The sequence below is a fragment of the Nomascus leucogenys genome, chromosome 21 (genome assembly GCF_006542625.1).
Source record: "Nomascus leucogenys isolate Asia chromosome 21, Asia_NLE_v1, whole genome shotgun sequence".
NCBI classification, from domain to species: domain Eukaryota; kingdom Metazoa; phylum Chordata; class Mammalia; order Primates; family Hylobatidae; genus Nomascus; species Nomascus leucogenys.
In genome coordinates this window covers 77,789,932-77,802,148 of record NC_044401.1, presented here as the reverse complement: position 1 = coordinate 77,802,148, position 12,217 = coordinate 77,789,932, and the positions used below count along the sequence as shown (strand labels likewise).

Below are 12,217 nucleotides of genomic sequence, written 5' to 3'. Positions count from 1 at the left end.
TTCTCTGTTATCTTTAAAGTAAATATTGTAAGCTTGACTTGGGGGTGGGAGAAAATTAGAAAGAGATGAGGGAGTATGTTTAAAACCTTAAGCAGCTTCTTGTGTCCACTAGGGTGGATAACTGCTTGCAATTTGGAATGAAATCCGGAATCCCTCCAAAAACCTGCTGGGTGACCTCCGCTGGTTCACTTTTCACAACTTTTCTCATCTATAAAATGGTGGTATTAACACTATCTACATAAGATAATGCACACTTATACTAATACCTGGCATAAATGCTAATCGTTTCTATCATTGCATGCTTTTGTATTTAACCCCTTGGCATAAATGCTAATCGTTTCTATCATTGCATGCTTTTGTATTTAACCCCTTGGCCTTAGCATCTGGATCTGCTTCAAGTGGGGTGGTCCCAGCATCCGAAAGATTCACACTGCTGACTCCACTACCTGATTTAGTGTGTCAGTTTTCTTAGTACCTAAATTGATGTGGAGCTCATTGCTCTCTCTCAATGTTTGGAAACAGATTTTACTTGTTTCTCTGAGCATGATCGCCCTCATGATGGAGTGACTAAGGGCTTCTTCCAAATGCTCCAGGAATGGTGGAATCCATTAAGAAAAATTGTCAGGGAGTGGAAGGATAGAAGGCATTTGCAAATGCCCTTAACTGAAATCACAAAAGTATAGAGCAGGTTACAGGGGAGATAACTTGCTAATTCAACCCCATAACGAGAGAAGGTGGTTTGCACACCAGCCAAACTGATTTATAAAGTGGGGTCTAAGAGCTCAGTCTTTTTTTTTTGAGACGGAGTCTCGCTCTGTCGCCCAGGCTGGAGTGCAGTGGTGCAATCTCGGCTCACTGCAAGCTCCGCCTCCCGGGTTCACGCCATTCTCCTGCCTCAGCCTCTCTGAGTAGCTGGGACTACAGGCGCCCGCCACCACGCCCGGCTAATTTTTTGTATTTTTAGTAGAGACGGGGTTTCACCGTGGTCTCGATCTCCTGACCTCGTGATCCGCCCGCCTCGGCCTCCCAAAGTGCTGGGATTACAAGCGTGAGCCACCGCGCCCGGCCAAAGATCTCAGTCTTTAATATCAGAGAGACCTTGGATGAAATCTCAGGTCTGCTACTCACTAGAGTGGTTTTAGGCAAGTTACTTGAGCATTTTGCATCTCAATTTCACAATCTTTAAAATGAAAAGAATAAAAGTATTTACCTTATTGGGTTGTTGAGTGAGAATTAAGTTGTCTGATACATAATAAGCATAATCCAAATTGTAGTCACTATCACCTCAATGTTATTATTGTTGTTTTCTGCCAAGTGCTGGGTAGCCTTATATATCCTGCCTTTAACACTTTCTCATTCTACATCATCAAGGAAGGGAGACCTTCTTTGCATCTGTGGTGGCCATTAGTGCTGCCTGCCAAGTATTTCTTGTTCTCCCCTCTGCTGGGCATGTGGTAAGGCTATACTCTCAGCTCTCCTTGTATTGAGTGAGTCTAGTTCTGGCCAGTGAGTTGTGAGAGCAACTGATACAAAACTTTTGGCATAAAGCATTTAATTTCTGGTTTGAGACCTTTCAGAGCACTCTATTCCCTCTGGCATGGCAATTCATGATATTGGATACATTGGCTGCTCTATCAGCCAAAGTCTCTGAAGTAGACTGTGAATCTGTGAAGTATCCGTGAAGTAGAGTCCTTCTGTCACTTCATGATGGTCTTCTTTTTAGCCATTGAGATGATGGGGTTGTTGCTATGGCATATCTGGCCTATCCTGACTGACGTCACCTTCCTACCCCTGGTCCAGTGCTTCCCAACTGGTGGTGATTCAGCCCCTCCCACATCTCCTGGGGATGTGTGACAATGCCTGGGGACATTTTGGTTGTCACAAATAGAAGGTTGTGCTACTGGTATCTAGTGAGTAGAAGTTAGGGATGCTGCCAAACATCCTACAATGCACAGCACAGCCCCTAAAACATCGAATTATTCAGCTGAAAGATGTGGGTAATATTCTAGTCAAATACTGAGCTCCTCTCAGCCCCTCATACTCCTCACCCTATCTCACTTCCTATGATTGGATAATATAGCTGGAGTGGCAGGTACACCACAGGGACATGCTCATTTCTTACTAGGCTTCTAAGCTTGGTGAGCTGGGTCACTGCGAGCTAAGATGGGGCCAATAAACATTCTGCCATGAATATTCTGCAGGCCACTCCTTCAAAGGGTACCTTCAGGGTTGCACCAGGCTGGAAGACCAGACACTGCAGGAGAAACAAAACTGCTTTCTCCTGCAGAGGTCTCTTTCTGTTCTTCCATTGCAAAGCTGTTACTTTTGCCAATGAGCTGTATACTTTCCTGATGTCTTCTGTCAAAATTGCACAAAAACCATATTCTAGATCATGACACATTTTAGTGTGAAGGCTTGGAATGGAAGAGGAATTTGGCATAGGTATGAGATGGCCATTTGGGCCCAAGCTTCTGACAGTCCAGTAACTGTTAGCAGTTTGAGTTGAAATTCTAATAGACCTCTTTCAAAGATATTGATTAGCAGAGGTTTAAAAATGACATGTCCAAGGTGACATGATTAGAGATATAACCATGACTAGAAACAAGACCTGCTCATTTCCTCAACTTTAGTCTTTCTAAATCTATGTTGGAGAGGAGAGAGGTCTTGGTGAGTGGGTGTTAAATACAGTGCATAGAGGAATTAGTTTGGCCTTTCAATTCTGATGGCCCTGAAGTTTTGATTTTACTTTACCTGTATTGCAGTCTCCTGTATAAAAGTTGTGATGAGAATTGGGAAGGACATGTGTAAAATCTTTAGTCAATGCCTGGCATGCAGTCATCACTTACTAAATGGTGGCTATTACAGCATTGTGAAATTTAGCCCTTACTTCTGGAGTGGAGGGTGGAGCTGAGAGGGATGGCACAGAGGTGTGAGGCTGCTGCCTACTTTGGAGGTATAAAGAAGTCTGGAGAAGGCAAGGTAAGGAGATGGCAAAAATCTCAAATTCAGTATCATGTGTGTGATGGTGTCTCACCTTCCAAATTGAGGTAGTCCACATTTATCATTGTGGTTTATTAGTAATTGTACCCCAAATTAGTTTGCTTTGTTGGTATGTATACTGTCTAATCCCAGAACAAAAAAGAGTCCCCTACACTGGTGCAGCTCTGGTTCTAAACTTCTGAAAAGCCATCACAAATACTAGCTCTCCAACTGGCAATAATTTTACAAAGCAAATAAATTGCAATGTGAGATAGGAATACAATTTGCCAACACATATTTCTTGAGGCGTATTATCTGTAACGCACTGGTGAATGAGGAGTGAATCAGACAGGCCAGCTCCTGCCCTCTTGGAGCTGACTTCCTGGTGAAAGAAACTGGCTGTATGCGAAAAAAAAAAAAAAAAAAAAAAAAAGAAGAGGGGAAGAAAGGAAAGAAAGGGTAATTTGTGCTGAAAAGAAAATAAAAGGGTGCTGGGCTAAAAGCATGGCTCAGGGATCATGAAGGCCCCTTAGAGGTGGAGCCATGTAAGCTGAAACATAACAGATGAGAAGGTTGTAGGGGCAGTGCATTCAAAGGGGAAAGAACAATCTAGAAAGAGCAAACGGCAGACCTATCAGAACTTTCATGAACATTGTCTCATTTTGAACTTCCTCATAGTCTTGTGAAATAGACATTTGTGGTAGGTAGCTTCTGAGGGGCCCCTAATTGTCTCTGCCTTGGTATTCACGCCCTTGTGTAACCTCTTCTTCTTGCATGATGTCTGGACCTAGTGACTTGCTCCTAACAAATCAGATACAGCAAAAGCCGTGGCATGTCACTTCAGTGATTAGGTTAGAAAAGCCTGTGACTGCTGTACTGCAAGCAGACTCTCTCTTGCTGGTACAAGCTGTCAAGTTGGAAAGTGTCACATGGCAAGGAAGTGAAGACCTCTGTCCAACAGCCCACAAGGAACTGAATCCTTCCAACAACCACTGAGTGAGCTTGGATATAGATCCAGCCCTAGTTGGGAGGATAGTGACTCCAGCCAGCACCTTTGTTGCAGCCTGTGAGAGACCCTGAAGAAGTGGACTCAGCTAAGCTATGCCCAGATTCCTGACCTTCAGAAATTGTAAGATAAGCAATGTGTGTTGTTTCAAACCACTACGTTTCAAGGGAATGTGTTACATGGCAAGAGATAATATAGCACTCATGCACTTATTCACTGATTCGCTTATTCAACAAACTTCTCTTGCAATTTCCTGCAGGCCAGGCAATGGCCTAAGGAAATAAACATGCACCTTGCAGTCTCATAAACTCATAGAGGGAATGCTGCACCTGGTACTAAATGACGGGACATGTGTACTCTGTACTTTTCCTGTGGTTGCAATGTCTTATGGTGGAAACAAACATAAGGGAGATAATACTCTGTCAGGCAGAGTCAGAGAAGGCAGGAAGTGAGGAGACTGGCTCAGAGAGGGTAAGAAGTTGCCGAGGGTCACCGAGCTCTTCTGACACATTCTGCTCTGTTCAGTTGTGATGGAGGGTGTGTGTTTCATTCCAGTGCAAGACTATTTTGACCTACAATAGTCGATGGCTTTTCTCTTATGCTCCTTGATAATCTAGAAACTATATGCTGAAATGCATTATTTCTTGCAAATGTAAACTAGGCAACGGGTTAATCAGAGTTCTGTGATAAAGATTAAGTATACTTCCCATTAACTTTCTTAAACCAGAGATCAGGTCACTCTAACCTAACTCATTACTCTGTATGCATTTGATCACAGTTGGGGTCACCCATCTCTACATAGGCAAATATGCTGGTGTCGGACAGAAAATGATTGAAATGATACTTCATGATGGAATCAAATTAGCAACAGAAATTAGTTACATAGAAATGTAATGAAGGCAAAGATGCCAGAAGAGCATCTATGGATGCTTCAGAATTTGAAGAAACTTGCCTGAGAGATGAGCCTGATGTTTTCATTTTGTTTTGCTAATTTGCCAAATCTGCAAACCTAGAAGGAGGCTAATGAAAGTTAATGAGAAATAATCTCCATTTTAAAAGTCTTAATAATTTGATACTTTTGTACAGAGTTCTTGTACATTTTTCTCCTGAGGTCATATTTTACATTCAAAATTCAAATTTAAAAGGCACTGAAATATTTTCTTTTATTCCTTTCCTTTTTTTCTCTTTCTTTTCTTAGTTTCCTTCCCATTTTATGAGGCATATTTATTTTGAAGCACATTTTGTTTATGAGGCATACTAATGAGGCAAAAATTTTTTAATTTTTACATTTTAATTTGGGTAGTTTTTGAGGAAAAGGTGGTTTTCGGTTACATGGATAAGTTCTTTAGTGGTGATTTCTGAGATGTTGGTGCTCCTGTCACCCGAGCAGTATACACGATACCCAATATGTAGTCTTTCGTCCCTTACCCCAAATCCTACCCTTCCTCCAGAGTCCCCAAAGCTCATTATATCATTTTTATGCCTTTGCATCCTCACAGCTTAACTCCCACGTAAAAGTGAAAACATATAATAGTTAGTTTTCCATTCCTGAGTTACTTCTTTCATTCCGTTTTACGGTGAGTAGTATTCCATGGTGTATATGTACAACATTTTCTTTATCTACTTGTTGGTTGATGGACATTTAGGTTGGTTCCATAATTTTTGCAGTTGTGAATTGTGCTGCTATAAACATGCATATGCATGTGTCTTTTTCATATAATGACTCCTAAAAGGGCAAGTTTTAAGGGCACAGTTTGATGAATTTTTACATATGTACACATTCATAAATACCACCCAACTCCAGATATAGACGAATGCTGCACAAAAGAGCTTTCTGTGATGGTGGAAATGTTCTATGTCTGTGCTGTCCATTTTAGCGGCCACAAGTCACATGTGGCTACTGAGTAGTAGATATGTGGCTAGTGTGATTGAAAAACTGAATTTGAAATTTATTTAATGAGGTAGTGGCTACCATTTTGGACATTACAGACATAGAACATTTCCATCATCTCAGAAGCTCCCTGGTGTACTTTTAAGTCAGTACTTACCCAGTGCCCCCTCCTTTTCCCTCTCAAGTAGCTACTATTCTGATTCCTATTGCCATAGATTAGTTTTTCCTGATCTTGAGTTTTATATAAATGAAATAATAGAATATATACTCCTTGGGTTTGGACATTTACTCTCAATACAATGTCTATGAGATTCATCTTTTCTGTTGAGTGTGGCAGCAGTTGTCCTTCTTTTTAAAATTTGTTACTGTATTCTATTGTATGGCTATGCCATAGTTCGTCCATTCTCCTACTGATGGATATTTAGTTTTATTCTAACTTTAGAAATAAAACTGCTACAAATATTCTTGTGCATATCTTTTGGTGGACAAATATGCTCATTTCTCTAGGGTATTTACCAAAGGATGGGACTACTGAGCTTTATCCTCCCCATAGCAATGTAGAAAACATCTGGTTGCTTCATTATAATAAAATATTACATTTGAAACATGGCTATTTGTAAAGAGTAAAATAGTTACTTATATTCTATTCAAGGGAATGTACAACTAATTGAAACATTATGGATAATACCCAATAACTAAGATGTAATTACCATAAATATGTCCCAGTAATTATACTTCTAGGTATGTTCCCTGGAGAAATTCTTATATATGTGCACAAGAAGTATTTATAATGCACTTTTTGTAATAGCAAAAAAATACTTATTTCATTAAGTGACAGTATATTCATACTGAGATATCATCCAGAAAAGCAGAGCTACATGCATCAATATAAATCAATCTCTCCACTATAATCATGAGTCAAAAAAGCAGTGGCAGAAAATTACAGTTCAATATGATGTATATAAAGATTTAAAATAGTCAAAACCCTACTATAGATCTGTTAAGGGTATGTATTTCAGTAATGAAAGTATTAAGAAATGTAAGAAAGGGATTAACAGCAAAGCAATAAATGGTTACTCTGTGCTTGGGGGAGAGTGAGGGAAGGAGAGTTCAAATGCACCACTACATTTATTCATTAACCTGTGTAATAGGTACACAGGTATTGATACTATATTAGGTATCATTTTGCATGTCTTAAATACTATATAATAATAAAGAATCCAGAAAGTGGTGGAGACTGCTAAGCCTGTGCTAGTAACTCCCTTCTTTTCAATGCTTGAATCCCTCAACCCCGACAAGAGTTCAACCCAGTACATAGCTGCCCAGCTAGAACTACACTTCTCAGGTTTGTCGTAAAGAAATGTGGTCATGTGACTGAGCTCTTGCCAATGGGATCTGAGCAGAGGTGAGTGCAGCTTCTGGGTTATATCCTTAAAAGGAAGCATCTTGCCTACCCCCGCCTCCTTTTCTTTTCTTTGGGCTGAATATGAATGTGTTGGTGGTGAGACAGCTTTGGTTGCAAGCACACAGATGATACTGTAGGAGATGACAGTGTAATGAAATTGAAGAACTACTAGCTCAGACTTTTACATCACAGAAGAATAAAGCTCTCCAGGTCTCTTAGGTTATAGCAGTTTATACCATACCCAGCTATTATAATACAGTCAGCTAGACCAGTGGGATCTAACTGATATAACTGATCTCCCTGATTACTATAAGGGGGAATCAGTTTTAGAGATGAGGCATGGGAAGCACTGCAAGACTGCAAAGATTCACATGTGGAGGTTGACATGTTGGGTTCAAGTTCCAAGGATACCTGTGTTACCTTGCGCCAGTCCTTCACCTGCCCAGGTACCATTTTCCTCATCTTTAAGGGGAAATAGGAAGATGTTCTCCTTGCCTTGTTGTAGAGCTGTGAAGACCAAATAAAATAATGCCAACTGCCTAACTTGGTATAAAATCTAAATTAGCATGAAGAGAAAGATACTGCACGACCTGGTACCATTTCCCCAAAACATTATTTTTTAAACAAATTAAAAACACAGTTAATTCCAGTAGGTTCATAAAGAATTAACCACATGAACATATTATTTAAAAGATGATTTATAGATGAGACTTCCACAGAGCAAACCTTGGACACATAAATAATCATCTGGGGCAGTTTGCAGGCAATTCTCCTAGCAGGCAAATTTTTAAATAAGCATTTTTTATAATTTCTTGCATAAACATTCTTGACCCATAAATTCTACAACTTTCTATCTTACTCCATGAAAGAAACAAATACTTAGAATAAACCTAAGGAAAGTGTTGAGTCATTATATAGGAAAAATTAAATTTCCACCTTTATGTTGTTTGTTCCTTTTAAAGAAGTTAGACTGAATTAGATAGAAAGACTGAAGAAACAATGCTAGAATATGAAAAGAAGTCCTTATTTCTTTCTAGTGGATTTTTTACTATATCCTGCATACCTGTACAACTTGCAGGAATCCAGAAACCATGGCAAACAATTCTATTTCTGAACTACAGACTTATTAAACTTAAAAAATCTAAGTAGCTGGGCACAGTGGCTCATGCCTGTAATCCCAGTGCTTTGGGAGGCTGAGGCAGGTTGATCGTGAGGTTAGGAGATCAAGAGCAGTGTGGCCAACATGATGAAACCCCATCTCTACTAAAAATACAAAAAAATTAGCTGGGCATGGTGGCGCGCACTGTAGTCCCAGCTACTCAGGAGGCTGAGGCAGAAGATTCACTTGAACCCGGGAGGCAGAGGTTGCAGTGAGCCAAGATCACGCCACTGCACTCCAGCCTGGGCAACAGAGAGAGACTCTATCTCAAAAAATAAAACAAACAAAAACACACACAAAAATAACCCCCAAAATCTAAGTTAATAAGTCAGTCATATAGGAAGCCAAGGTGGGAAGATCACTTGAGGCCAGGAGTTCGAGACCAGCCTGGGTAACATAATGCCACCCTCTGTCTACAAAAATTAAAAACAGAAACATAGTAGCAAGGTGTGGTGGCACATGCCTGTAGTCCCAGCTACTCAGGAGGCTGAGGCAGGAGGATTGCTGAGTCCCGGAGGTAGAGGCTGCAGTGAGCTGAGATTGCACCACTGCAATCTAGCCTGGGCAACAGAGTGAGACACTGTCTCTTACAGCAAAACAACAACAACAACAAAAAAAGTAAACAAAAAAGTCATATCAAGATTCTACAGATTCTCATCTTTCCTTCCACTGGGCAAATCAGATCTGTCAGTCTCTCACTTATAAACACCTAAGAGCTTCTTATAATCCTTGGAGTAAATCCAAGCTCTGAGGTATGGCCTAAGATGCTCTGTGTGATCTGTCCCCAGCCCAGCCTTCCAAATGTACTTCCTTTCCATTTCTGTTCGGTCTCTGTGCTCCATCCACACTGATCTTGCGTCTTAGTATCCTTTGAACCAAGCTTATTGCTTTGTTTCATCAAAAGCACTTCCTTTTCCAGGTATGATCTTCCCCAGGCTGTTCCTTCATTTCCATCAGGCCTCTGCTGAAGGGTCACCAACCCTAGAGACTTCTCTGTCTACATAATCTCAAATACCACCATTAACCTCTGTCCTCTCATTCTGATTTGTTTTTCTTTATAGCCCATATCTCTGTTTAATGACATAATATACTTTTTTTTCTTGTTTTGCCCATTTAACATCAGTTTTTTGAGAGCAGAAATCTCATCTGTTACATTTGCTGCTATATCCTCAGTTCCTGGAACAGTGTCTGGTGTATGATAGACACTCAATTCACATTGAATAAGTGCACAGTTGAATGTTGTTTTATCATTAATGGTGCATCCAGTCTTACACACCTATTTTCACTCTCACCTCATGTTTCTATGAGGTTTTGCTGATTTTATTGTAATCAAGACAGTATGTTAAGATGGAAAAGCAGTGCCTGCCCATTTCAGAGTGACATAATGAAGTAGCTAGTACTTCTTCATGACAAAAGGATCAGAGAGAAAACATGTTCTTTTCTCTGAAAGGTATTTGAAATAACAAACTAATGACTCTCAAAACTGTCAATTAAAAACATGATTGGACTTATCTTTCTATATTTGCTAATAATCTCTGAAGAACAAAAATACTTACACGTTAAAAAAAAATTGATGCCTTGCATGGTGGCTCATGCCTGTAATCCCAGCACTTTGGGAGGCCGAGGCGGGTGGATCACCTGAGATCAGGAGATCGAGACCAGCCTGACCAACATGGTGAAACCCCATCTCTACTAAAAGTACAAAAAAATTAACCGAGTGTGGTGGCAGGCACCTGTAATCCTAGCTACTTGGGAGCCTGAGGCAGGAGAATTGCTTGAAACTGGGAGGCGGAGGTTGCAGTGAGCCGAGATTGTAGCATTGCACTCTAGCCTGGGCAACAAGAGTGAAACTCCGTCTCAAAAAATAAAATAAAATAAAATTTTAAAAAATGATTCCTTTTTCGTTAGGAGAGGTCAGTTACCTTCAGGTCTTAATTCCATGTTATATGTAGTGGTTTTGTTTAGTGTAGCAATAGAAAACATTATTTTATAATAAAACATTGACTGTTTACTAAAATAAATTGGTAAAATAAGTTGGGCATCTATTGGCTTTAAACAATTTTATGCCAGGGCATGTCAACAATAATCATAGTTTGAGGAATTATGGTAGATTCAAAGGTGACCACAATCTTTCACTCTGATTGTAACCACACTATTTGCAATATGAATTTATAGCTCCTCCCATCAAGAGATAGAGTCTGTTTCTCCTCCTTTGAATTTTAGCTGGCCTTGTGACTTCCTTTGCCAATAGAATACAGTGGAAGCAACAGTATGACAGTTCTGAACCAAGACTTCCAGAGTCCTTGTACTCTTTCACACTTTTACTTAGAACCCTGTCCAATGGCCATGTGAAAAAGTCCAGGGTGTGGAATCATTCCAATTGAAGTTATCCTAGATCAATCCATCGTCATCTGGCCTTCTAACAGAACAAAGCTTCCTACCAAACCCACAGCTGACAACGAACACAACAAACTCAATAAGTGAGCCCAGCCAAGACCTTAAGAACTACCCAGCTCATGTATAGGCTTGTGAGCAACAAGACATGTTTCTTGTGTTAAGCAATTGAGTTTAAGGATTGTTTGTAATGCAGCAACGGCTAACCCATACAGGTATTATCACAATAGTAAAATAAACACATCCCTCATAAAGGTAGGGGCTTTGCAGCTTTCTAATGATCCTTGTTAAATATTTTTGGCCTCACTATACATAAGGATTTCAGACTTCTTATCTCTTGTCCAGTTCCAAAATCTACTCAGATTCCGCCCTTACTCTTGGATAATGAGGAACTCTATTTAGCTTGAGTTCCTTTACCTCAGCCAACCTATCATCTCCTCTCTTCCAATTTCAAAGAAGCAGTCTTTTAAAGCTAGCATATCAGCATTGATGCCAGGAAGCAAGCATACCAGTATACTTTAGAAAAGTGGACAATTTAGGTTGAAGACAGAGAATGAAAGAGACAAAGAAAGAGATTTCAGATTAGGACAGTTGCCACAGTAAAGAGAGGTTGGTAGTTAACACTAGAACCCCACTGTAGTTATGCCTGCATCTTACTAGTCATCTACTACTCATAATGCTTATTTTAAATGCTGTTTGTATTCATAAGCTATTTTACACAATAATGCTGGATAGCAAACAACCCTTGAAATCAGTGACTTACACTAACATATGTTGATTGCCATGTCCATGGGTCTGTGAGCTGACTGGGGTTCTGTTGACCTAGACTGAGCGTGGCTGTAGGTTTTAGACTATGGGTTGCTTTAGAGTTGGCTTAGCTGGGCTTGGCTCCAGGCTGTGGGTTGAGTAGATTTGTTTCGTTTATATCATGCAGAGGCCCAGGCTACAGGAGTCACAACTGCCTAGGGCATGGTCTTCTCTCAGAAGATCCCCAAAGTGCAATGGCAGCAAAACCGTATGCACAAGCACATCTCAAGACCTCTGCTCATTTAGTCTGCTGACAGCCCACTCACAAAGCAAGCATGATGGCTGGGACCAAAGTTAAGGGGTGGAGAAGCTCACTTAATGCCCCATGAGCCATGGTAGGGTGTTTAATTTAATACACAGTAGCAAAGAATTTAGGCAATTATTTCATTCAACCACATTACACTTACGATACAATTTTGTCTCTACTCTGGTCTATCATTGGGTAAAAGAAGATACCAGACACCTCAGATCATCTCTCTTTATTCAGCCTAAACAATTTCTTCATCATTCAAACCCAGCTCACCTAGTACCTTCTCTGTGAAGCAGCAGCTGACCAATCAAACTCCATTGTTATCT

At 40.2% G+C, this 12,217-nt stretch overlaps 1 protein-coding gene across 19 annotated transcripts in view; it reads right to left on the bottom strand.

The window, feature by feature from the left end:
• Positions 1–12,217, bottom strand: part of CADPS (calcium dependent secretion activator) — a 478,648-nt gene that overhangs the window by 335,324 nt on the left and 131,107 nt on the right. The gene's annotated exons all lie outside the window — the stretch shown is intronic.